The sequence below is a fragment of the Fukomys damarensis genome, unplaced genomic scaffold (genome assembly GCF_012274545.1).
Source record: "Fukomys damarensis isolate Sample0158 unplaced genomic scaffold, DMR_v1.0_HiC HiC_scaffold_26, whole genome shotgun sequence".
Lineage (NCBI taxonomy): Eukaryota > Metazoa > Chordata > Mammalia > Rodentia > Bathyergidae > Fukomys > Fukomys damarensis.
The window spans coordinates 17242782-17262616 of record NW_022900938.1 but is presented as its reverse complement, the minus strand read 5'-3'; the positions used below and the strand labels follow the sequence as shown (position 1 = coordinate 17262616).

The 19835-nt window shown below is 37.3% G+C and overlaps 1 protein-coding gene across 8 annotated transcripts in view; it reads right to left on the bottom strand.

Annotated features, from left to right (window-relative positions):
- The window catches only part of Sestd1 (SEC14 and spectrin domain containing 1), a 136493-nt gene that overhangs the window by 90186 nt on the left and 26472 nt on the right, over window positions 1-19835 (bottom strand). For 2 of the 8 annotated variants that reach the window (XM_010636783.3, XM_010636788.3), the window contains exon 1: window positions 7550-7715. The exons of 4 other annotated variants lie outside the window; for them this stretch is intronic. The gene's annotated coding sequence lies outside the window, so the exon portion shown is untranslated. Of the gene's footprint in view, window positions 1-7549; window positions 7716-8629; window positions 8713-19835 lie in introns of those variants that run through there. 2 more of the 8 variants (XM_010636787.3, XM_010636784.3) reach the window with 2 other exon arrangements.

Below are 19835 nucleotides of genomic sequence, written 5' to 3'. Positions count from 1 at the left end.
GCCCGCAGAGGTCATACATAATGAACTGAACTAAGTATGTGTCCCCAAAATAAATAAGGAACTGGAGCACCTAATTTCATTTTCCTTAGAGGAAAAGCTGTGTTGTCACAAAAGTTAATTGAATTCTTATCTTTGGTCCTATTTTTTCCCTCATGTTCTCTACTAAGTGACCTCTTTTCTCCTTCCTCTGACTTGCTCTTCTTTCCTTAGCCCTATTTTTATTATTAAATATCAAAACCCCTGTCAATGTTGAGTTGAATACACAAACTACTTTAGTGTCATGTATCAATAAGTTTTATTGTAAGACATTCCAGAGTGGCACATTTACTAATTACTACCAATATCTGACTGACTTCTCTGCTCGAACTATAAATTCCTTGTTTATAACTAGTTGACATTCTTGTACTCTTACTAGATGTACATCCTAATATCTGACAGAAAAAAATCTCAAAAGTCAGATTGTTTTAATAAAAATTATATAGTTTAAATGAACATATAGAATGTTATATTTTCTGTACTGTTCCTATAAGTACTTTTATTTTAAAAAATCAAGAATATTAAATCTTTAAAAAATGATCTTGGACTTTATCATTTTAAATTGGAAAAAGAATCATTTAGCACTAATACTACTTTATCCTTAGTCATTCAACTAAATGTAAATATTTAAATTATCTAGTATTCTAATATTTAATCAACAAAGAGTATGTCCTCCACAATCACGTTGGTGATAGAAATATTTTAATAATCAACATTACAATTCGGTTATTTTAGAAGAAATACTAAACTATTACAGGGTAAAACACATTTTTTGACATTCTGTAATAATCCCAGCTTTAAGTCTTCCCAAAGAATTGCTGGCACAAACATCTATCAATTTTCGAGCTACATGGCACTGAAGGATATAGTCCGCGTTGCAAGATTAAGATGTTTCAGACAGAAGAATAAATCAACCAAAACCATGTTAGACAGACAGGGGAAATGCAGAATCAAAGAATCAAGAATGTTTGGCATCAGCATAATGGTGTGAGGGAGAAAAGCTAAAGTTGTTTGTAAGTTGAGAAAGTCTTTGTAGAACTAGATGTTAGTCTACAGGCAATAGGCAGCCCCTGGGCTTATTTTAAAAGGACTGACTATGGTGTTTCCTTCCAAAAAGATACGTAGATGTATTTTTTTCCCCATTCCTCTTGCTAACTACAACTAAAAGTTCCAAATAGCACACATAAAGCTGCAAAAGATGGAGAATGGATAGGGACAGGAAGGCTACCTGGCAGGGATCTCAGGATCAATACAGTGAGGCACTCTCTGGATTTTCCACTTGCCTCATGGTATCTCAGACTCAGTTGAAAAGCTGGCTACCTGGGACCACCAATGCGGGGGGGGGGGGCTCTGACCACAGACCTTGAAGGAGCAGTGCAGCAATTCAACAAAACTCTCAGACAATAATAATGCTAATGTAGCCAATAAACCAAACACTGGCCCCACTCCATTCCTGCCAGCAAAGGCAGAGGAAGGGGCCTAGATATCTTAAGGTGCAAGAGGCACAACAGGGTACTACTATTCAGGAGACCAAGGAAAGAGAGAGAGAGAGACAGATCCAAGACTTTCACATGGTAATGAGCCCCTGCCCAACCCAGTTTCCATCTCTTCTAAGAGCAGAGACCAAGTAAAGGGCCCCGTTGGACTACCTGACAGAGTTTTAAAACAGCTATAATAAAATGCTTTAACAAGCAATTATGAACACGCCTGAAAAATGAAAAAAGACTCATCAAAGAAACACAAAACCTCAACAAAAAGCAGAAGATACAAAAAACTGAAAGAAATATTAGAACTGAAAAATATAATAAAAAGTAATAACCTCAGCAATGGACTCTAGCACAACAGTGGAGAGGATGAAAGAAGTTAGTGAACTTGAAAGGTGGCAGAGTTACACAATCTTAACAGGAAGAAAATGGAAAAACAAATGAAGGGATCATCAGGGACCTCTAGGACAACAACAAAAGAGCTAACATTTGTGACATCTAAAAGTCAACATAGAGGATAAAGGAAGGAGAGGAAGAAAAAAGTACCTTGAAAGAAGTAATAACTAAAACTCCCTCACTTGGTAAGAGACAGACACCTACAGGTTTATGGAGTTGGGTGAATCCATAACCCAAAACATCTTTCCCAAAGCACATCAAAACTAAACTTCTGAACACCATGGACAAAGAAAACACTGAGAGAAAAATGAAATCTTATCCACATGGGAAAGAAACATTCAAATGACAAAAGGTTTCTCATCAGAAAGCAAGGCAGCCAGAAAGAAGTAGCAAACTATTTTTCAAGTGCTGAAAGAAAAGACTGTTAACCCAGAATCCTACACTCAAAAAAAAATATCCATTAGGCTTAAGAAGGAATGAAAGGCATTCTGAGATGAAGAAAAACTAAGCAAACTTGGCACAGACACACCTTCAAAGAGGAGCTAAAAGTTCTCTAAATAGCAAGATAGTAACGAAAGAGGGCTATACAATATGGGGAGGACGTTGTAAGACTGTGGGTAAATACCAAGTAAGACTGGCTTTTTAACTGTGTGTAGGGTTTTTGTTTGTTTTGATACGAAGGATAGGACCCAGGGATTCTCTACCACTGCATCACCACTCCTTTTTCAATTTTACTTTGAGAAAGAGTCTTACTAAGTTGCCATGGTTGGCCCAGAACTTGCGATTCTCCTACTTCAGTCTCCCCAGTAGCTAGGATTATAGGTATGTACCACCACACCTGGCCTTTGCGATTTCAAAATTGTGCTTGACACTTAAAGAAAATTGGTGGTGTATATATATGTACAGGGAATATTTTAAGACACTTATATTAAATTATAATATATGGGAGAGTAAAGAGACATAAAGGAAGGTAAAGTTTCTATATTGCACTCACATTGGTAAAATGATGACCACAGCAAACTATAAGTTATATGTACAGAGTCTGCCAAAAAAATGTACACATCAGGAAAAGAAAAACTTGGATACATATTTTAATACTAAATTTATTGAGACATCATGAGATTAACACAAGCTACCTTTGCCCTCTACAGTTGCAAGAGGTGCTCAAAGCGGTGGTCATTAGCTTCTAGACATTTCTTAGTATGGTGAACTGCTGAAGTGTTTATACATTTTTTGGAAATATAATATTTCCAAATATATAATGAAATATATAATGTAATACTGTAGCAATCAACAAAAAGATACATAGAGATATAAAATGAAAAACACAACAGATATATCAAAATAGAATTTTAAACTATGATCAAGTAACCTACAGGAAGGAAAATGATAAGATAAAAATAAGAGACCTAAGCAGGAAAAACACAAAATGTCATACTTAAGTCCTAACATAACAACTGCAATAAGTAAAATGTAAATATATTAACATAACAACTACATTACGTATATTCTAAATATAGTTATTAAAAGAGGTATCAATAGCGAATTTGAAAACATTATCTAATTACATACTGCTGTATTAGTCAGCTTTCCTGTTGCTGGGATAAAATTCTTGACCCTTGTAAACTTAAAGAGGATTACTATTTGGTTCATGGTTTCAGAAGTTCCAGTCCATGGTCAGCTGGCTCCAAGGCGGAAAGGCCATGGTAGAAGGGCATGGGAAAGCAAAGCTTCTCATTTCCTGGCAGCCAACCATAGGGGAAGACTGTCAGGGCTAGAAAGGAAAAGCCAAAGACCAGATGAAGTCCTCAAGGTCACATTTCCATGACCCAACGAGACACACCCAGAAGTATGTTTTAACAGTCCCCAGAATATCCCTCAAAACAATTAAGCTGATAATCAAAATTAACTATCACAGCCTCCTATAAGAAAGTCACTTTAAGTACATATAACTATAAAGGCAGGTACAAATTAAAAACGTGGGTAAAGGGCCAGGGATGTAACTCAGTGCCTTGCCTGCCTACGAAGCACAAGGTTCTGAATTTGATCCCCGGTGTGAAATGGTCCACAATTACAGCTAAAGATTTCAACACCTTTCTCTCAATGATTCATAAAAATAACTAGGCAGAAAATCAACAATGATATACTATTAATCAACCAACAGTTTCTAGCCAACATTTTCAAAGACCAAGTAACAGCACAATACACATTTCTGAGTGTCCATGAAGCATACCAGAATAGACCACACCAAAGTAAATACTGAACAATAAAGCAAACCTCAACAAATGTAAAACAACTGGAATCATGCAAAGTATCTTCTCTGATCACAATGTAATCAATTTAGAAGTCAGTAACAGATAAAAGGAAAGTCCTGAACCAAGTAACCCATTTCTAAATAACTCATGAAACCAAAAGGCTAATGGTAAAATTCATTAAAAAAATCTGTTTCACAGTTGCCTAAATTCAACTTTGAGGAGTACATGAAACAGGAAGTAATCTCCCATTATCAAGTTTCATTTGAGCATAAATTATTTTATTACCTAAAGCTGTTATTATTTATAACCAGAATAGGATCGTGTGGTTTATTTTCTTTTGTTTTTTGGCTGTATAGGGGAGTGAATCCAGGGTACTCTGCCACTAAGGTGGATCCTCAGTTCTTTTTATTTTTAGATTCCCCCTAACTATCCAAACTTGCACTAAACCCTGCCATGGCCTCCTGAGAGGCAGGGATTACAGGTATGTGCCACTGCAACCAACTATGCCTGTATTTCCTAAAAGTTTAATTCCTGGGCGAGGGATGTAGCTCAGTAGCACAGCACCTGCCGGCAAGTGTGAGGCCCTGAGTTAGATCCCCAGTACCAAAAAAAGTTTAATTCCTGAGATAATGGTGTAGCTCAGTGAAAGTATGTACTTATCAAGTGAAAGGGACTGGGTTCAATATGAGCAACAAAAGAAACAAAAACTCCAACTTCTATAAATTATGTAACATAGAATTAATATAAGAAAAAATAGAAACAAAGTCTTTGTAGATAAAGGGGGTAGAGGGGTTGAGGGGAGGGCAGGGGAATGGGGAAAAAAGAACCAAGATGAATTATGTAAACGTGAAAATTTCCAATGATGACTGTCGTTATACCTTAAATGTACCAATAAAATTAATTTAAAAAAGAATATTAATCCAAAATGATTTCCTTTCCATGAGTATTTCTTCAGGTATAAACATTATAGGAGATAAGAGAAATTAAAATAAATTGAAATTCATAGAAAAAATTATGTGACATCATTTTCTCTAGTAAAGCCTAAGTTCTTACAACATTTACATCAAAGCTTTCTGAGGTCCAGGGATTTAGCTTAGTGGTTTCAAGGCCTGCCTCACAAGCATGAGGTCCCGAGATTAATCCCAGGAACCAAAAAAATTCTGAGGCTATTTAGGGAGGTAAATAATTAGAATGAATGACATATTTATAGATGTATGAATAAATAAATAAAAATTTACATCATGGGCCAAATTAGGATGTTCTGAGAAGAATAAAACATACATTGAACTGAATGAAAACGAAAGTACAATATATCCAAAAAAAAAAGGAATACAGCTAAAGAAATGCTAAAAGGAACGTTATACGCCCCCAAATAGGACCACATAAGTACACCAGATTGCTTTTAGATAAAGGTAGAAAAAGAATCCTATGGGAAAAGATTGCCGTCCCATCAAATAGTGCTGAAGCACTGGATATCCACAGCCGTTCCCCTAAAAAAAAAAAAAAAATGAATCCTGAATTAAGTTTCACACTTTATATAAAAATTAAAGTTGGGGCCAGGGATTTAGCTCGGTGGTTCCACCGCCTGCCTTGCAAGTGCAAGGACCTGAGTTCGATCCCCGGTACCAAAAATACAAAAACAAAAACAAATAAAATGACAGTTGGCCATTTAAAATGCTTTATGGGGCTGGGGATTTAGCTCAGCAGTTCGGTGGCCTGCCTTGCAAGCGCAAGGACCCGAGTTCAATTCCAGGTAAAAAAAAAAAAAAAGCCCTCAAAATAGTTCATGAATTTAAATACAATAAGGAAAACTTTAAAACTTCAGAAGTAAAATAATCAGGATGAAGAGTTAGGCTAGACTTTTGACAACAAAAACATAATCCACAAAAGGAAAACTGATAAAGTAAACTTCAAAATTAAAACTGTTTTGTGAGTGACCATGTTAAAAGAATTGAAAGACAAGCTACACAGTGGGGAAAAAAATTTGCGAACCATATAGCTAACAAAAAACTACTGTCTAGAATATATGAATAGTAAAAATGTCCCCAAGAAATGAACAACAGATGAACAGATATTTACCAAAGAGAATATACAATATAAAGTAAGCATATGAAATGGTGGTCAATATCATTCGCCACCAGAAAATACAAATTAAAGCAACAATGATATGTATCACTACATATCTAGCAGAATGGCTAAAGTTAAAATCAAAACCAAATGCTGGCAAGAATTTAAAAAAAATACTGAATTACTCATTGTATTAGCTGCCTAAAACAATATACCATGTAGCTTAAACACTTACTTTCTCATTAAAGTGTCAGCAGGTTGGGTTTCTTCTGGGATATCTTGTTCTTGGCTTACTGCTATACCTGCCTCATCACTGTGTCCTCACGCAGTCTTTCCTTTTATGCACACATCTCAGGGATCTCTGTATCCCCAGTTTTTTCTTCTTATAAGGATACCAGTCATAAACTAAGCCCCCCCAAAGTCTCCAACTTAAATCACCTCTTTAAAAGCCCTTTCTCTAAATAGTCATATTCTAAGGTAATAAGGGCTAAGGGTTTCAACATATGAATTGGGTAGGCAGACTTCAGTCTATAATATCCATTAATATTCCTCATGAGATTTAAAATTATACAGTCAGGCCAAGGACACAGCTCAGTGGCGCTGTACCTGCCTGGCAAGTGCAAGGTCCTGAGTTCTGTACCACAAAAAATAAAATAAAATGATAGTCATTCTGAAAGACACTGGCAAGTTCTTTAAAAACCTAAACATGCAACTACCAAATAATCCAGAGATTGTACTTTTGAGCATTTATTCCTGAGAAACATGGGCTTAAATTCACATAAAAATCTATACATGAATGTTTATAGTAGCATTAGTCATAACATCCAAAAGCTAGAAACAGTCTACATACCCTTTAATAAGTGAATAAACAAACTGAAGTATATCCACACTGCGGAATACTACTCAGCAATTAAGAAAGAGACTACTGAAACAGAGAAGCCTACGTATGACTCTCAAAAGAATTATGCCAAAAGGATAAAAGCCTACCCTGAAAGGATGTATGTTCCAAGATACCCTGTATATGTCACTCTTGACAAAATTACAGAAACAGAGAAGAGATTGATGGCTGCCAGGTATTAAAGAGCAAGGGAGTAGTAAGAAGGAAGTAGATGTAACTACAAAAAAGAAACTTTACTTCTTGCTACAGATGGGTAGGAAATGTCACTGAAACTTTTTGCACTTTCTAATATTTGAATGATGTGCTCTAACATAAAGCAACATTTACGATCATACAGGGTGGACAGAGAGATATTAAATTACCATACGTGGAATGACTAAGGCAGGCCGGATTCCAGGCTGAGCCAGACCTACCCAGGGTCCACCGCCAATGTTCCCCTTCCTTATGCTGCGCTCCATGCTTCAAAATCACCCAGGGCAGCAGCTGCAGAACGCGCCAGTATGAGATATCACAGAGAACGTCTGGAGAGCCACATGATGGAATCCTTAACTCCAAGATAAAGGCACTAAGAGATGAAGCCTTGAGAAGGTGTTAGGACAGGGACACAAAGCCCTCATGAAGGAGGTCAGCAAAAAGAGCTGCTAGAGTTCCCCCACCCCTTTTTCCATGTGAGGAACAGTAATGATGATCTGTGAACCAAGAAACTTGCCTCACCAGGTATTGAATTTGCCAGCGCCCTGACCTTGGACCTTCTGATCTCTAGAACAATGAGAGTATTTTTATTGTCTACAAGCCACCTAGAATATGGTATTCTTCTACAACAACCTAAACAGACAAGACCAGATATAAATAGTATTTCTTCTATCAGCATTCTTATTTCCATAATATCTGATCTCAATGAAGTATCATGGAAAAAAGCAGTAATTATCTACTTAAAAGACACAAAGGTATGAAAAATCTGATAGGTTTAAATATTCTTAAAAGGTACAAAATCAGACTAAATTAAATGACACTTTAACAGAAACTATATATTTAGAACAGAATTCAAGTGATGTTGTTTGCTTAAAGCAAATGCTGTTTAAAATTACTCACCTCGTTTCTAATTCTAGAGTTCTTCAGTATTTTGGAAATGAAGGGGATACAAATCCCACTTTACAAAGCATTTAGTAGCAGCTTCCATCTAATCATAAGTCAAGTGTCGAATTCACTATGTGTTCTATACAGAGGAAATGTTTGGAATTAAGCAGTTTTGTCTGTGAGTAAAGATTATCTAAGCGCTACTGAAAACTGGAAAGCTCTGTGTTAATTCTGAGCTGCCTTTAAGTTCCCATCCTCCTGCCTTCTAAGGGCTCTAGGCCATCCTTCCTATCTCTGGGCCCCGGAATCCATGGTCTCCAGTGTTCCCTACCAAAACTAAAAAGATTTAAACAGGGACCCAATTGTCTTTTAACACACATTACTTGCATATAAAGGCAGCTACAAGAAGTTCTTACCTTTAGGTTTGCTTGGTTTGAGGGTGTAGGGCCATTATTTGCTTATTTTGTCAATCCCACTAGGAAAATGGTTTTAGTATGACACCACACCGGGAGTACTCAGTCCAAAAAGTTAATAGGTTACCTGGGCTGCTTTTTTGCCCTCATCATTCTTTTAAACTTCATTATTCAGAACCCAAAAGGCTCAAATTCCAAGAATCCAGATTCCATTTTAAGGTGTTTACTTCCTTCTCCTTTAATACAACTTTCCCCTTTTTAGGTAGCTGCTTTTGCATCCCTCTCCAACCCCCAAGAATCTATCCTCAGGTTCCAGACTTCTTGTAGCCTCCACGCTGTGAATGGTAAATAGGAGTCAAATAAAATGCACAGGCTAGGCTGGCCTCACACAATCCCAAACATGGAATTCATACTTAAAGAAAAGAACAAAGGACCACCACCTGCTAACTTTATCATTGTAACAATTATCTTATTTCACAATTTTGGAAGTTCTAGTTCATTACTGTTGGCCCTGCTGCTTTTTGGCTAGTGACAAGGAAGCACATCACAACACTGCGCATGGTGGAACAAAGCCACTTACCTCATGGCCAGGAAATGAAGGAAGAGGTAATCCATTTATAAAGATTAAAGGCTTATTTCACAATTTTGGAAGTTCTAGTTCATTACTGTTGGCCCTGCTGCTTTTCGGCTAGTGACAAGGGAGCACATCACAACACTGCGCATGGTGGAACAAAGCCACTTACCTCATGGCCAGGAAATGAAGGAGAGAAGGGACCGGGTTCCCACAATCCTCAAAGACCTAAAGGCTTCCACTTCTCATTTTGGTTTTTTTTGTTTTTATTTGAGATGGAGGTCTCAGTAAACTGCCCAGGCAGGCCTCAAACCCACGATCCTTCTGCCGTCCAAGTAGCTGGGATTACAAGTGTGTGCTACCAAACCCAGAGATCCCACCTCTTAAAAGTTTCCATCAGCTCTCTATAGAACCAAGTTGGGGAACCAAGCCTTTAACACACAGGCCTTTCCTGGACACTGAAAAGCCAATTGTAGCAAACTGAGAAAGTGCACGATGCAGGACTTCGGTGGTGAAGAGGAGCAGGGAAAGTGGTTTGGGGAGAAAGACACTTTAATGATAAGCATTAAAGTGTGGAGGATATCAGAAAAAAAAAAAAAAAACTACTGACCTGCAATGATCAGGAACACAAAACAGCACAATGGGAAAGAAAAACTTGTAAGGACTGGATATTAGACTTATTTATAATTACATAAGCAAAGTTTTACTTCACGTCAAATTATTATGCAAAATAATAAACATGCATATCAGAAGACATTGGCCTGATTCTGTTTTGAGTTTTACTTTAACTATAATTTTCCTTCCAATTCCCACCTCTGCAGCTTCATTTACAGTCAGCTGCAAAAACAACAGAGTGATTCCCCCTAAAACTGAAAAATATTTCTAAGGCACATTATCACACTAGAGAAGACATCAGAAATTTGGTTCCCAGTTCTCAGATTGACCTCCTTACAATTACAGGGCAACTTCTAGTCTTTTCTGGGACTAAACTATTCTATATCTATTTCTATAATAATTTCCTGAAAATATTTTTATCATTACCCAGCTGATTAAACAGAAATGATTCATAATAAATAACATCAAAATCTGAACTTTTAAATGAATGAATGAAAAGATGCTTGAATTAATTCTTAACAAAAAATGTACCAACAGAATGGCAGTTATCAAATAACCTAGTGACACACTAGAAACAGGAATACAGATCTTCTCATATATTCCTAGTAGATAAGCACAACAGTACCTCTATGGAGGGAAATTTGATTAAATTTACTAAAATTATAAATGCAAGTACTTTTAATCCAAAATCCCATTCCCAGGAATTAACTTATATACACCTATCATTTTGTGTGAAATAGTATAATATACTAATTTACTGACCACAGCATCATAACAATAAAAGATTGAACTGGGCAAGGTGGTGCACATCTCTAATTCTAGCCACTTGGGAGGCTAAAGCAGAAAGATCACCAGTTCAAGGCCACCCTTGGCAATTTAGCAAGACCCTGTCTCAAAATAAAATTTTAAAAGGGCTAAGAATATAGCTCAGTGGTAGATCACTTGCCTAGCATATGCAAGGCCCTGGGTCCAATGTCCAGTACTGCAAAACAAATAAGTAAATAGATAAATAAGTAAATAGTGATAAAAGTTAAATAATAGCAACTACTTATCTAGCACTTAGTATAGTGCTAGACAATATCCTAAGCACTCCCTACACTTTCTCAATTCTCCCAATCTTATGACCAATCCTATGACATAAGTGCCATTAATATGCCCATGGTACAGGTGAGGAAAAAGAGGCCAAGCAAAAGTAACCTAAGATAATATTGTTAGTGTGAAGCCAGAAACTAGGCACAGTCAAACCTGTTCTAACCACTGTAATTTACTAAATCACCTAAATATACATCAATGGGGAAATAGTTACATAAATTGTTTATCCATCTAAAGGAATACTAAATTTTTTAAAAGAAAATTAATAGCCCCATTATGATCATGAAAAAAAATCAAACAAACCAAAACCAACAAAATATCTACACATTCTACAAAATATCTGACCCAGTATACCTCAAAACTTTCAGGTCACAAAAAGCAAGACTAAAAAACTGTCAGAGGAGACTAGAAAAGATTAAACAATCTGGTATTCTAAATGGGTTCTTGGAATCAAAAAGCATCATTAATGGAAAAACTGTAGATACCCAAATACAGCCTACCATTCAGTTAACAGTTAACATACTCCCATTGCTTTCTTAGGTTTGACAAATGTACCATAGTAAGTTAACGCCAAGAGGAAAATAAAACTGGGTGAGGTCCATACAGAACTCCTTGTACTGTTTTTCCAATTTTTCTGTAACCATAAAATTATTCCAGACAAGGGGCTGGGGATGCAGTTCAGAAAGAGAGTGCTTGCCTAGTGTGTTCTGGATCCCGGGCCTAATCCACAATACAAAAAAAAAAAAAGCTCCAAGAAATAAAACCAGCAAGGCGCAGAACACTGTACACGGTATGGAAGTAGTGTGTGAATAGGCACGGAAGTGTCATTTGTATAAAAAGATGCAAAAGCACATCTTTTGTGAATGACAATGGTCTTCTTTGCAAAGGAGCAAACTCTATTGTTAAGGAACAGGACCAAGAAGAAGTCTGTCTCAGTTTATTTCTTTGTTTGGTATGAAACTGGAGATTGAACCAGTGTGGCTGGGCAAGCACTCCACCACTGACTTACGTTTAAATTTTATTTTGAGACAAGTTCTAACTAAATTGCCAGGGTACCCTTCCCCTTGTGATGCTCCTGCCTCAGTCTGCCCAGTAGCTAGGATTACAGGTGGTAGCCACTACACTTGGAATAAGGAAGTCATTTTTAATGTGTCTCCGTGTGTGTGTGTGTGTGTCTGTGTGTGTGTCTGTGTGTGTGTGCACGCGCACGTGTGTGTTGAGCGTTGGAAAATTTATTGGGGAATAGGAATGTGGAACAAGAATAGCTCCTGAGAGACAGGAGCTATCCTTGCTATCCTTGTGTTTTTGTATTTTGAAATATATCAGTGTATTACCTATTCAAAAAACAACTTTTAAAATGGAAAGGATAACAAGGACATGAATGAGGACAAAGATTGTGGAAATAATGTACAGAATTAATTAGAAAACATTTTAGGAGCTTGAAAACAATCTCCTCCATCTAGCCATTCAAGTTTCCCACGCCCCCTTTACTTTCCTGCAACCTTTTTTTTTTTCTGTGTGGGTAACTGAACTCAGGAGCTTGTGCTTGTGAGGCAGGCACAAAGCAACTGAGCTAAATCCCCAGCCCCACCACCTTGTTTTTATCCTTTGTGCATTTTATTCTGGCTGAACCAATCTGACTACCGACGTCAACAAGTTAGTTACCAGCTTTTTCCTCAAACCCACATTTCTCCCTGCACATCTAGCTCTAAACTTAAAAGCCACCCACCTACTGTGTTATTAAGCTTTCTGAATATTTTATCTGTACCAAGGACAGCAAATAGAAGCACCCATGCTATCACAACTCCTACCCATGACAAGAAGCACTGCTCAGTGATCTTAACACTCTTTTCGTATAAATCCAGACACTGCATCCAACTCTTCCATGCATGTCCCAGTCACTATTGTTAGTCACAACCAGCCCATGAAACAAAACTTTTTGCCTTGTCTGATTCCTACTATATTAATCTATTTGCCTTGATGTGTTCGCCCGTGGACTGTCAGGTATATTTATTTAGAAATACTCAATTTTGTTCTGAGAAGGGTTAAAGATGCTTATAAGAATGCATCAACTACTAAAAAAATAAACTCAAAGCAAACAGTAAGACAGGCATGATGACTTATGCCTGTAATCCCACCTATTCAGGAGGCCAAGACGGGAGGATAGAAAGTTCAAGGCTAAGGCCAGATTGGGCAAGTGAAGAAGATGATCCTGTCTCAACATGAAAAATAAAAAAGGGCTGAGGATATAGTTCAGTGACAGAACACTTGCCTACTATGGTCACAGTCCTGGCTTCAATCCTTAGTACCAAAAAAAAAAAGAGAGAGAGAGAGGAGAAAGGAAGCAAGCAAGCAAAGGTTAAAATGTGAACAGCATGAAACAGAAACCTATTTGCTCACTTTGGTGTGAGTTACACTCAAGTTTTGGCACTCTAGCAGCCATCACAAAATAAGGAAAACTCAGTCCGAGGTGCAAGAGATAAGGAGAAAATACTCAGAATACTCAGGATTTTTGTTGGTGCTTATTCCAAACAGCAATTTTTATAAAGCAAAGACAACTCTATTGAATAGCCAAGATATACAAGATACATAACTAAGTCTTCAAAGGACTGGGTATTTTCTGATAGTGCTCCCAGAGGAGACCTCTGGCTTCTTATCAAGCCCAACTCAACAAAATTGATTTTACACAGGGCAGGCACAAACTTTAACAGCTCTCTGCCCTTACACTTCCTTTATTGCCTCGTAATTAGATTATAAACTCTTTGAAGACAAGGACTATGTCTTTTAATTCTTGCACATAGCTCCAAGGTATTTTTCACTCTACCAAAAAGAAGCATTCAATTTTAGTGAGAATTTACATATTGTAATTCAAGCCTGCCCTGATAAAAATTCCCTAACCTCATACCAGTACCCACTCCTACTAAATAAATATGCTAACTGAAACCTCACTGGATAGATTCCTAATCCTTTTATATGACTAGTGAATCACAATTTAATTTGTGATGTCCCCACAGCATTTTTTGTTTTGCATATCCCTAGCATAAAGCTTGCAAAACTATGAAATCAATATCACTGAATCTTATCCAATAAAATGAAACTCAAAAGCAAAAGCTCTGGCAACCCCTATTAAAAGAAAGACAGTATTACTATCTTTCAAGCATATAATCAATAGCTCTTTACAAACCAACTGAGAAAGGCAGCTTCATTTTCTAAATGACTCTGCAAGTCCACTAGAAGAGAATGAATTATAATGCACATTTCCTCTACATCTTTGCAAGAATCTGCAGTTTTTGCATATACCAAGCTGCCAGAGAACTGTCCTTCCCAATTTCACACACACACACACACACACACACACACACACACACACATACTTCACTATCAAAACAAGCTTACATTTCCCTTCACGGCCATTACCTATCCTCCCTTCCTTACTTGGTCAAACTGGAAATGCAATGAAGACCAAGTAATAAATTATTTAGGTAAAGTGATTATGAGCAACATAAAGTATAAAAAACTTAAATTACTACTCTTAAGTATAGGCATTAGGACACATTAACAATCCTGTATTTCTTATACGTGAAAATCATTAATAAATCAGTAGTCTCATCCCATATTGGATTGGGTGTTTGTTTTTTTACGTACACTTAGTATTTCTGTTTCCAGTAGCCCCTCATTTGGTATTCCTGTACACAGAGGTAAGCTCTTTCCTCCCCAGAAGGAGACAGTTACAATGAGTAAAGAACTTGGCCAGGACTGGGAAGTGTTAGTTCCCTTGCTATTTTGTTATAGGTAAGGAAAGAAAGGGAGGTGAGCAGTTAAGTGTCTCATTCAGGCTAGTAAGTGTAGTGCAGACTAAAATGTATGATGGGGCCTAATGTTCTTTCCACTACACTAAGCATCTACAAAATAATGGACTACAACATCTAGTGTCACTGTTGGCCATTCATTACATGAAAAACAAAGTGATTATGAACAGCCACAGATGCTAGATACTAATTTCTTTCATCATAACTACTCTATACAGCAGGTGTTGTTATCCCATTTCACCGAAGAATTTAACTTACCCAAAATCACAAAGCTAACAAGTGACAATGTATGATTAATCTATTCTAGGTGTACCTTTTGCACTATCCCCTACTATCCTGCATTTAAAAAGTGCAGGTGTTTGTAAATCACTGTCTGCCAAAATTGAATTCTAAATAGCCTGGGAATTTTTACAGATGCTGCCAATTTATTAGGGGAAACCAACCGTAGTTTCAACATTCTATCTTTTAAATTTGTCCCTAGGCTAAAGCATAATTACAATATCCATAGTAAAAAACATGTACATTTGTATACCACCTTACAGTTAGTTACTTGAGCTATTTTCATCTTCACTAGGTGCAAGTACTGAGCCTTTCACATATTACTTCGTATCATGCAACAGTTTCAAGGTAAGGTTAAGAATTACTGTCATTTTACAGATGAAAAAAACTTTGAAGAGAGCAAAGTGACCTACTGTACAACTAATAACAGACCTGTAGACTTTACTCTGGTCTAAAAGAAAGCCCAGAGGCTCTGACATCTACTGATTCATTTAATCATTTGCCACAAGTACCAACTCCACACAAGGAATGTAAACACTATGTACTGCAGACATGTATGTAACACACTGTTTTCAATGTGTGAAAAAATTTAATCATTTGCCTTCATCAACTTACTCATAAAATGTCACCCCCAAAAAAAACAAAACTTGACAGAACAATGAAAGTGGAGGAAATTGGAAAGGTCATCTCAGATGGCTTCCTGCTGCCTCAGATGTCAAGTGACCTCTAATAAACACTGACAAGGCAAACATCTTAAACTGTTCTGGAGGACAGTGAAGAGGGAAAAGTGCCCCACTCACCCCTGGGGACTGGCTTCATCTTGACACCAAATCAGGTAAGGACAGCAAACTGAACCAGAAACATAAATATGTACACCTTGTGTGAATATAGACACAAACATTTAAGAATATTTAGGTGAGAAAAAGAAAGGACTATGTGTAGTATAGGCCATGCATAAAAGAAAAACATGGTAAATACACACCACTATGAATGTTGGAATATGTGTACTTGTACAGATATGCACATATAAATGCAAAGGTATTGCATAGGTTTGGAAATTGAAATTACAAACCTCACAGTTGTTATCTGAAATGGGGATGGTCTCAGGTATGAAAAAGGAAAGGAGAAAAGCAAAGGGAGTTTGCAGCTTTTACTCTCTGTATCACATTTTATTTGAATTTTTATATTTTACATGTATTGTGTCTGACAATTAAAATATATAAATAAAAAGTAGAGCCTAAATATTACTTTTCCTACAGCTCTTCTATTTGTTATAGCAAAAACTAATTCTTGTATTCACTCACTGATCATTCATTCATTCATTCATTCCACAAACACTAAAGGTACAATTTCTGTGTTTGAGTATTGAGCTAAGTACCTAGAAAACAAACATGTGGCAGTCACCAGGTACTTGCAGATTACAATAGTTCTTCCTTCTGTAAAAAACAGTGTTAAGTTAAATTCTAAATGTTACCACATATTCCAGATTTTCTATAACTTACACTGCCTCTTTCCTACAAAAGATAATTTTTTTAATTAAAAATGCATTTGTATTCATTCACTCAACAAGGGATAGCATCCTTGCTATGCATCAGGCACTATGCAGGACAATGGATAGGCCAAGGTGGAGAAATAACATATGGTCCTTGCCTAGTTTCCAAGGAGTTGAGAGTTTTACATACATGTTATGTCTCATACAGAGCAGTCCATAAAAATCCTGCACTTCAAAGCAAAACTGGCAGACCGCCCACATCAAAAGTAAAAGTTAATCTCAGTTTAACACAGAAAAATCTTAATGTTTACGTAAAATGTGAAACTGTTTAATTATATCACCATTAGAGGGAATAAATTAGTGGAAAGACAGACCACGGGAATTGCAGAATGGAATGAGTCTTAGTGAAAAGGGGTTTTAAGATCAGTTATGCCATGAGGAAGCTGTTAGTAGGTTTAATCACTATTTTCCCACTGCAAATACAGAAATCAGACCTACCCTACTATATAGCAGAACCAGTAATTCATGTGAAAATTTTTAAAATCTGGCAAATTTAAGGCAATATGGCTACAACACCTGCTCCTTTTTTGTTTGGTTGACTTTCAAATTTATTTTCTCCCAACTTTGTCACTGATTAGCCAAGCAAATTCCCAAACACAATGTAACTTCTGTATGCTTCACCAAGTAGAAAGAATGCAGAAAGTAGAGTGAGACAACCTGAGTGTATATTCAGGTCCTGCCTCTTACTAACTGTAAGGTTAAAAAAACAAGCAAATTCATGAATGTTTTTGCATCTAGTTTCTAGCAGGAAAGCAGGTACAATCTAACTTACAAGACTGCTTAAAAGACTAAATAAGAAAATATATGTAAAAAAGCAAAGACTGAGAAACTATTATTTAAAGAAAGTCTCCAGCCCAGCATAGTCGTGCATGCTTGTCATCCCGGCATGTGGGAGGCTGAGGCAGGAGAAGCACCAAGAGTTCAGGACCAGCCTGAACTATAACATTAGACCCTGCCTCAAAAAACAAAACAGAAGGTCTCCAAAGATATTCAAATGACTGATACCAACACATGAAAAGACGAAATATAAATGAAAACCATGAGACACCACTTGACAGCTATCAGGATGGCAGTCTCCAAAAAGAAACATTGGACTGGGGATTTAGCTTAGTGTTCCACCGCCTTCCCCAAAAAAGAAACATTCTTAAGTGCCATCAAGGATACAGAGAAAATGGAACCCTCACAGCGCTGGTAGGAATGTAGAAGCTGTGGTAAAGTTTAGTAGTTCTTCAAATAGTTCAGCAGGGTCAGCATGAACGACTCAGCAATAAACCTGAGAGATGAAATCATGTCCACACAAAAACTCAGAAATGATTCTTCACACCAGCATTATTTGTAACAGCCAAATACCCAGGAACTGAAAAGTGGATAAACAAAACAAGGCATATTCATACAATGAAATAAATATTGGGCCGGGGATTTAGCTCAGCGGTTCCACTGCCTGCCTTGGAAGTGCAAGGACCTGAGTTCGATTCCAGGTACCAAAAAAGAAAGGACTATTATCCTGCCATAAAAATGAATGAAGTGTAGACATATCCTGTAATACAAACTCTGAAAAGATGCTAAGTGCAAGACACAACTGGTCACATACAGGACAGCTAAATCCAGAGAGACAAAAAGATTAGTGGTTGTAATGTACAGGGGAGGGTGAGGAGGCTGAGGCAGGAGGATTGCTGGGGAGTTTGAGGCCAGTCTGGGCTACATAGGCAGCGTCAACTTCAGAGTGAAATCCTATGTCAAATCCCTCCCCGCGAAAAAAATGAAAGGGGGAAATGCCAATGAAAGGAGGAGATCAGGGTTTTTTATTTTTTGAGTGAAAAGGTACTGGAATTGGTGCACTTTTGCACAATCTTGTGAAGACACTAAGATACTGAATTATACACTTTTAAAAAGTAAATTTTGTAATATAAAAATGTATCTAAAAAACTCTTACAGAAATTCAAATTTCTACTTCTCATTAGTAAATACGCTTTTCTCCAGAAGTTGTTCCTGTTAGTTGCGACAGCATAAAAAAAGCTCTCTGAAGTTAGACATTACACTATAAATAGAATTTTTAGGAAAATAAAACTGAGGCCAATGAAATTTTCTAAAAATTGGATTAATCTGATATAATTCTGTTTCTTAAAACATGTGCATTTTAGTATCGTTTGTTTTTACAGACTGGAAAAAGCTTCAAGAATACTTTTTTTTTTTTGGTATCAGGGATATCGAACTCAGACATTGCGTTCGCAAGGCAGGAGGCCCGGCCCTCGAATACCTTTTTTTTTTTTAAGCCCAAAATGTGTTATTTTTAATACAGTGGATATTTGGTTTTCCTATATGAAAAGACCTGTTTGAAATGTCATTAAAATAACCATCAATGAACCAAAATCCAAGTACAGTACTGCAGGTGGAACTTTCCAACCTCCATTTGCCATTTTTTAAACACACCATCCCTAGACTCCAGACCCATCCCTAGACTCTGAATCTCTTCCATCGATTATTCCTTCCAATATTAGCTGCGTGAGCTGTTTAATTCTTGATACTTTTAATGTGAGTCTGTCAACTCGGTGAGTAGGCCCTATTTTTAAGATTAAATTTAGTTTAGAAAGGCTGCACAAATATTCTGCAAAATGATTTCCTGGAATTTGGGATATAAAAACAATCAATAGAGCTGTGTAATGTTTTCTAGCTCCTCTGGGATTTTTTTCATGTATTTAGTCAAAGGGTAAAGACAGTCACCAACTTCTGCCCTCAAAAAGTATTATGTATAAAGGCTTCCTGGTTCTAGAACAAAGAAGTATTTTATTGCTCAAAGCAAAAGGAAAATATTTTCCTTCTATTTAGTATTGTTATACCAAAATAGCATACCAATGAAACCAGCTAGGTGCTGGCATGACCTAAGGTAGGTAAACAAAGATAAATTACTGCGTGTTCTTCCTAGAGGGAGAGGGATTTCTCCCACTAAGTAAGATTTATTAAACGAAACTGTAAGGATTCAAATTTTCCTTCACGGGAGTGTGTTGAGTAGCAATTTTAATCAGAAGGTTTGCCAAGCTGCAAGCTGGGCGGGCTGCACGGTGGGTGTGCTCGATCCAGACAAAACGTGGGTAGGGATGACCTGTCAAACAGCTGCTATCTCCTCACTCCCTCAACCGCACGGCAACTTCTCCGGGCGAGACTGCGGAGCACAGGATGCCAAAGCACCACGCGGACAGCCCCGAGCCACCGAAGCAGCAGCAGGTCCAGACCCCGCACCCCCGGGGCGAGCCACCCCTACCCCGGCGGGGCGGTCAGGCTGCGGCTCTGCTG